Below are 7,015 nucleotides of genomic sequence, written 5' to 3'. Positions count from 1 at the left end.
GGAGCCACCATACTATTCTTCCCAGCAGCTGCACCATTTTATATTCCCACCAGCAATGCACAAGCCTTCCAATTTCCCCACGTTCTCACTAATATTTGTTATGCTCTCTCTTTCTCTGTATTTTGGATATCCTACTTGGTGTGAAGTAGTATCTCATTGTGGTTTTGATTTGCATTTCCCTAATGATCTGTCATGTCGAGCATCTTTTCATGCACTTATATAAAAAATTTAAAAAATTTTTAGTAGAGATCGGGGGGGGTCTCACTATTGCCCACGCTGGTCTCGAACTCCTGGCCTTAAGTGATCTGCCCACCTTGGCTTCCCACGATGATAGCATTACAGGCATGAACCACTACACCTGGCCTCATGCAATTAGTGGCCATGTTTATGTCTTTTTTGAAGAAATGTCTATTAAGTCCTTTGCCCATTTAAAAATGGGATTGTTTGTTTTATTGTTGTTGAGTCTTAGTAGTTCTTTTTATATTCTGGATATTAATCCCCTACCAGATGTGATTTGCGAATATTTTCTCCCACTCCATGGGTTGCCCTTTTACTTTGTTGATAGTATCCTTTGTTGCACAAAAGGTTTTAATTCTCATGAAGTCCAAGTGTGCATTTTCCTTTTGTTGCTTACACTTTTGTTGTCATATCCAAGAAATCATTGCTGAGTCTAATGTCATGAACTTTTTCTTGTTTTCCTCTATGAGCTATATAGTTTTCTCTCTTATGTTTAGGTCTTTGACCCACTTTGAGTTAATTTTTTCTACATGGTGTGAGGTTGGGCACAACTTCATTATTTTACATGTGACTACCATGTCAGGTTGAGGTTACTATTAACTTTTACAACTAGGAATGAGAAGACTCAGAAAGTCATGTGATTTGGGGTTTATTGAATCTTTGTGAAGCTCTTCTATTCAAGCCAGGCTTGGCCGGGTACATTTTGACTCCAGTTATGTGGGAGACATGTCATAAATGTTTCTAAGGTTTGGTCACTCACATGTTTTCAGTCTTAATTCACATTGCCCCTGAATTCTAGGGGGCATGGCTTTGGGAGAGGGGTGAAGTCCTAGACACCAACAGACTTGTCTTTAAAAATGTGTTGTTGGTGGGGTGTGGTTGCTTACACCTGTAATCCCAGTACTTTGGGAGGCTGAGTTGGGAGGATCACTTGAGGCCAGGATTTCGAGAGCAGCCTGGGCAACAAAGTGAGATTCAGTCTCTAAAAAAAAAAAAAAAAAAAAAAACAAATTATCCAGGGATAGTGGCACGCACCTGTAGTCCCAGCTCCTCAGGAGGCTGAGGTAGGAGGATCATTTGAGCATGGGAGATTGAGGCTGCAGTGAGTCAAGATCACACCACTGCACTCTAGCCTGGGTAACAGAGCAAGACCCTGTCTCAAAAAACAAACAACAAAACAACCAAACAAATGTGTTGTTGATATTTGGGCACAGAACAGAACAGCAACAGCCAGGGACTGGGATGGGGGTGAGGCTGACCACAGAGTGATGGCATGAGGGATTGTTTTGGGGTGATGAGACCGTTATGAATCTTGATTGTGGTGGTGGTTGTGTGACTGCATACAGTCCTCAAAACCCTTAGAACTGTAACCCCAAACAATGACTTTTACGTCTATACATTTAGGAAATAACTAAAGCATGAACAGTGTGCTGTTTCCAGGCAGTACTGAGCAGGGTGAGTGCTCCCTCTCAGGGAAGACCCCTGGGTTCGAGTCCTGGCCCCTTCACTTCTTAGCTGTGTGCCTTGGTTCCCACGTCTGTAAAAGGAGGGTGATGATCCCTACTGCATAGAGTTGGAATGAGGATTAAATGGATTCAGCTCTGAATCAGGCTGGGGTGTAGAAATTGCCACCTAAGAGATTCCTCCTCACCAGGATTTCCAGGCCCCAGGTGTGTGTGTCTTGGGGATGGAGGAGGAGGAGCTGAGGATGCGGGAAGCTCATGTTCCTGCAGGGTGCTGTGTCATCCATTGACTTTATTTGCTTGCGTCATACCGTCAGTGCTGGGACCCCTTACGCATGGGGTGCTCTTTGTTTCCCATGACATCAATTGTGTTCTGGTCACATCCCAGGCATGCTCTGGACATGGGGCAGCTGAAGGTTGGGCCAGGCTGGCTGGTCCCTCCTGGGCAGGTGAAGCAGGAGGCCTGAGCTCTGAGCCCTGGCTGGGTGGGGCTCTTTCTGGCGTAACCCGTTTTGCTGGTCAGCAGTCACAGCGAGGGAGAGCCAGGTGAGGGAGAGAGAGTCCTCGCCTGGACTTGGGAAGGTCTCACTTTGCTTTTGGTTGCCCCAGGTCCAGGAGCTGCTCTGAGCAGGAAGGAACATGCTGTCTGTTGGGGCCTGATGAGACAGGCCAGTCTCCTTGACTTTCCTGCTTAAGGGGCAGGAGGTGGGTCCGCCTTCCTTGGTGTGTCCTGCCGCTGTTTCCCAATGATGCTTCCCAAATGTCCCCTCCCTGTGGTTGAGCCCAGACCTCTCTGGGTCCTTCCAGGCAGACTTGCCCACCTGCCTGTAGTTTGGGATGCAGCTGCCACCCTGTTTCATCACCAACACGTTTCCATCTGATTCTGCCTTCCAGAAATTGATTGTAATCTCGTGCTGGCTTGCTGACCACCTGCTTCCAGTCCTTTTTGTGGCAAGAGGTTCATTCCCTTTAGAATTCATTTGCTGGCCGGGGAGGGAAGAGAGACAAGTACGTGCTGAGCCACAGACTGGAGTGCCCTCCTCTTAGAAAGCAGCCACACATCAGGGAGCGAGTCAGTCATTTACATTCCAGCACAAATGATGCCAGTGGCCTTTCTCTGAAATAGGCGTCTGAAGCACAGGTTGCTGGAGAAGGCCTGCCACGTTTGAATGGGAGGCCTCCACCTGTGTCCAGGGGGCTTCTAGGAGGTTGAGGGTATTGAGGCCCAGGGCGAGCAGGAAGAAGGAAGAGCAGGGGGTGCAAGAGTGGCACCAGATGCAAGAGCAGTGGACAAGACCCCACACTGACCTTGAATTGGAGACCCAGGCTTGCTTTGTTCTCTGTGAGGCCTTTGGGGTAGGCTGCAGCGGAGAGTCTAGAGGGTGCTCTGGGGTCCTTGTGCCCAGATAGCAGGACATTCTCCTTTCTCGCTGCCAGGCCCCAAATGTATGCATAAACCGATTTTATCAGGTAGAAAGCAAGAGGTTTAGAACTCTAACAGGTGGATATCAGACAGAAAGCTTTCACCCGAGCCATTTATTTGAGAACACAAAAGGAAACCGTTCTCGTGCCGCATTCTCACAGTCAGGCTTAGGATCCTTCTCAAAGGCCTGGGCAAACTTTCGAGAACCCCCACTTGTGAAGGCTTCGATGCTGTCTTGCTCTTCCCTGTGGCATGCTGGGCAGGAGTGAGGACAAAGTCTCTGAGCTGCCATGTGAACCCCTGTCTGTGCAGTCCCTGGCTTAGGAATTGGGGGTGCATAACTGTTCTCCACCCTCTGCCCTCCCTTGCATAACCCCTCCTGGGGTGAGGGCACATGGTGTAGGCGAAGGTTTGAGTTGGGGGGAGCTGACCCAGGGTGCGGCATGAGACAGGGCTCTGAAGAGAGGGCAGGGTCCGGATGGTGCCAGACACGGTGGGCATGGGGAGGCTGTGGCTTTGTGTGTGTTTTTGGCTTCCTTTGGAAAGGAAATGATTGGCCGTGGTGGCCTCCTACAGCAATGTTTTCTTTCTCATTTGGAGCCTTGAACAGTCAGGCGTCCTCTCCTTCAACAGAGACCTTCCGATGGAGCTAGTGTGCTGAAGTCATTGAGCGGAGGGCGAGGTGGCCTCAGTACCCCTGGGGTCGGGGATGTGCTCCCTTGGACCAGGCCTTCCTGCCATGACCAGACAGGGCCAGGGGTGTCAGGAGGAAGTAGGATCAGGACACCCAGCGATGGCGGTGGCCCCAGCAGTCCCTGTCTCCCTGCACTCTTCCTTCCTGCTCAGCTGTCCCTCCAGAGGACAGCAGAGAAGATGCGGCAGCCTGACCCTAGGAGGAGCACCTCCACGGAGGCTGGCCTCCTTCCCCGCAGCCTGTGGGGTTCACATGCCCGGCCGGTGGAGCTGTCTGGTCCCTGAGTCTGGGGGCCGAGGCTCTCCCTGCAACCCTAGTGATCAGGTCACCATCTCTGTGTGTCTGCTTTGCCTCGCTCAGGGGTGACTCGCCCAACACGCTCCAGTGAGCACTGTTTTTGTTTCATCTGTCGTGTGTCAGTCAGTGGGGGCAGCGAGGACAGCGGTTCCACGCCCTGGGCACAGCCCTTGCCCACAAGCACTGTCCTGGTGTTGCACAGGCATCGCACAGATGCAGCAGCGCCTCCACCCTGGATGGTTTTACACACAGTCCCCAGCACGGGAACCAGGGTGCTTGGCCTCCCTCAGAAGCTGCTGTCTTACCCTACTTTGAGGGAGGAAGCCTGTGTGTGCTGAACACGGGCTCTGCTGAGCCTTGTCCCCATACACCACCCCCCTGCCACCTCCCAGCAGGGTCAGGCCCTGGGCACCCGCACTGCCTGGGCAGCCTGACCTTGGAGCCTGAGTGCCCTGGCCCCCAACCAGCTGCTCCCTAGCTCTAAAGAGTGAGAAGTAGGAGAGGAAATGGAGTCAGGACCCCCCATCCCTCCTCACAGGGTGCACAGGCCAAGCTGGAGGGCAGCCAGGTGGCAGCAGAAGCCTCTCCTCTTCCTGGTCCCCATGGTGGGAGCTGATTGCCACCCTCCCCCTTCCCTTGGGGATGCTGCTGGTAGTCACTATGGGGAAAAAGCAATTATGTTTCCAGACCATAGGGAGCAGGCTCTGGGCCCTGCAGGCCCAAGGGCTCTAGCCCCACTGTCGCCTGGGCACGTCAGGGAGAGATATCCCAGCTTTGCTTCCCACCAAGTGTCCTGGCCCCAGACTGCCCGTGCCTAATGAGGGACCACCTCCCTTTCCTTCCAACACGAGCTGCCCCTCCTGACCTCAGATGGCCTTAATGCCCGACTGCTGTGTCCTGCTGGAGGAACGAGGGCTGTAGGTGAGTGACCGGATGACGAATGTGTCGGTGGTTTCCAGGGCCACTGTGGGAGTGCCTGTGTGTGTTTCAGGGTGGGGTGGACTTACGTGGGGCTCGGCCTGGTTCTGCTCTCTCTTCTCTAAGTATCCAAGAGAGCCCTTAGTTGCAGGGGCTGATGGAGAGCCCCACTCTGCTCCCCTGCTGCATCATGAGAGGAACCCTGTAGCTGCTATGTGCCAAGGGCTCCTGGTGAAAGGCCTCCCGTTTATCTCATTGATTCCAGTGCAGCAGATAAAACCCCAGCCCAGAATGACCTGCCTTGCTTAGGGCTGCACTTGCTCCCCTGAGGAATATCTCAGAGCCTCGCTGTGCCTCCCTCATCCCACCTCCTGGCTCCTCTCCTGTACCCCACTTCTTCTCCTTCTGTTCACAGCAGGAGCCTCTGGAAGGAGGGCTTGGCAAGGAAAGGCAATGAGTGGGAGTTAGGAGCCACTGACACCCTCTGGTCTTCCCACCCTTGCTGCACATCCGGCCACACTCCCTTCCCTCTGGCATCTCCTCATGGACACTTGGGTCATGAGGGACAGCTGGGGAGCCCGGACTCCAGGAGGGGTAGGGAGGAGGGTGGGAGCAGGAGGAACTGGCCTGGGGCATGCCCATGGCTGTGGCATGTTCAGGCTTAGCAGGCAGATTCTCGAAGCACCCTGTGCCTGGGGCAGGAGCGGGGGCTCCCTCCAGCAGAAGGGTGGTGCCTCGAGGGGATTTTTGATGTTGTCTGATGGGGTCAGAGGGCGTAAGATCCTGGGCTGAGGACAGCTCGATGCCGACAGTGCGCCTCCGTATGGGGTCCTGAGGGCGTCACCCACACAGGTTGGGCAGAGGCCAGTCCAGGCATGGCTTGCTTGATGCTGACAATTTGCTGCTAAAATGAGACTTCCTGTCTGACAGCACAAACTGGGAGCCTGCTCCCATTACTTTAAATGGGAAAAATGATAATGCATTGCTTGTTGCCCCAAACCCTCCGTGCAAGTCCTTAAAATGTATCTAAAACACGATAAAGTGCTCATTTATAATTAAGATCCCTGAACAAGTTCCCCAAACGTAACTGAAATGCGAGATCGTGCCTCCTGGTGAGGGAGAATCTGTGGCGCTGTGATGTCCCATGTTTGGCACGTGGTCACCAGCACATGACTTCAGCACAGCTGTGCAAGGGCCACCAGGGGTGACTGCTGTGCCCTTGGAGCAGCCCTGTGCAGGGCAATCAGCACTGCAGCTGCGTAGTGTCACTGTGTGAAGGCTGACTCCACACCGACGGGCCCAGGATGGCCATTTTGTTGTGCTCACAGCTTCTGTGAGTCTGGGCTGGGGAGGGCACAGGGGCTGGCTGGACTTTGCTCCACAGTGTTGGGGCCTCAGCTGGGAGAGCCCAAGTCTGGTAGCAGGGGGCCACGTCATCCCCCAGCACCCTCTCGGGGGCTCTGTGTGTGGCAGCTCATCACAGCGGGACTTCTGACATGGCCAGGGCTCCAGGAGTGAGGGCTGCAGAGAACAGGTGGAGCTGCCTCGCCTTAGGATGTGTCTCAAAGTCACATCACGTCACCTCTGTCCATTGGTCGGTAGGTCCAGGGAGGAGGGCCCTCTCAGTGGAGCAGTATCAGGGCCGCGTTGGAGAACAGCTTGCGGGGTAGAGAAGTCATGTCGTTGTAAACATCACAAGTGATTCACATAATCTACTAATTGTACTTGGAAAGTGGCTTGAGACTTTTTTTGCCCATAATTTTGTTAAAACTTGTGTACTGAATTTTTGGGATGTAAAAATAAAATGTTCCCTGTAATTCCGTGAGGCCTGCTAGGAGAACTATGATATGAAAGATGGACGGTAACAAGCGTTGCTGAGGATGTAGGACAATCAGGGCCCTTGGACACTGCTGCTGGGAATGAGAGTGGTGCAGCCACTTTGGAAAAGAGTTTGGCGGTTCCCCAAGAAGTTAAGCCCATCCA

The sequence above is a fragment of the Macaca nemestrina genome, chromosome 15 (assembly GCF_043159975.1).
Source record: "Macaca nemestrina isolate mMacNem1 chromosome 15, mMacNem.hap1, whole genome shotgun sequence".
NCBI lineage: Eukaryota > Metazoa > Chordata > Mammalia > Primates > Cercopithecidae > Macaca > Macaca nemestrina.
This window is presented reverse-complemented; position numbering follows the sequence as displayed.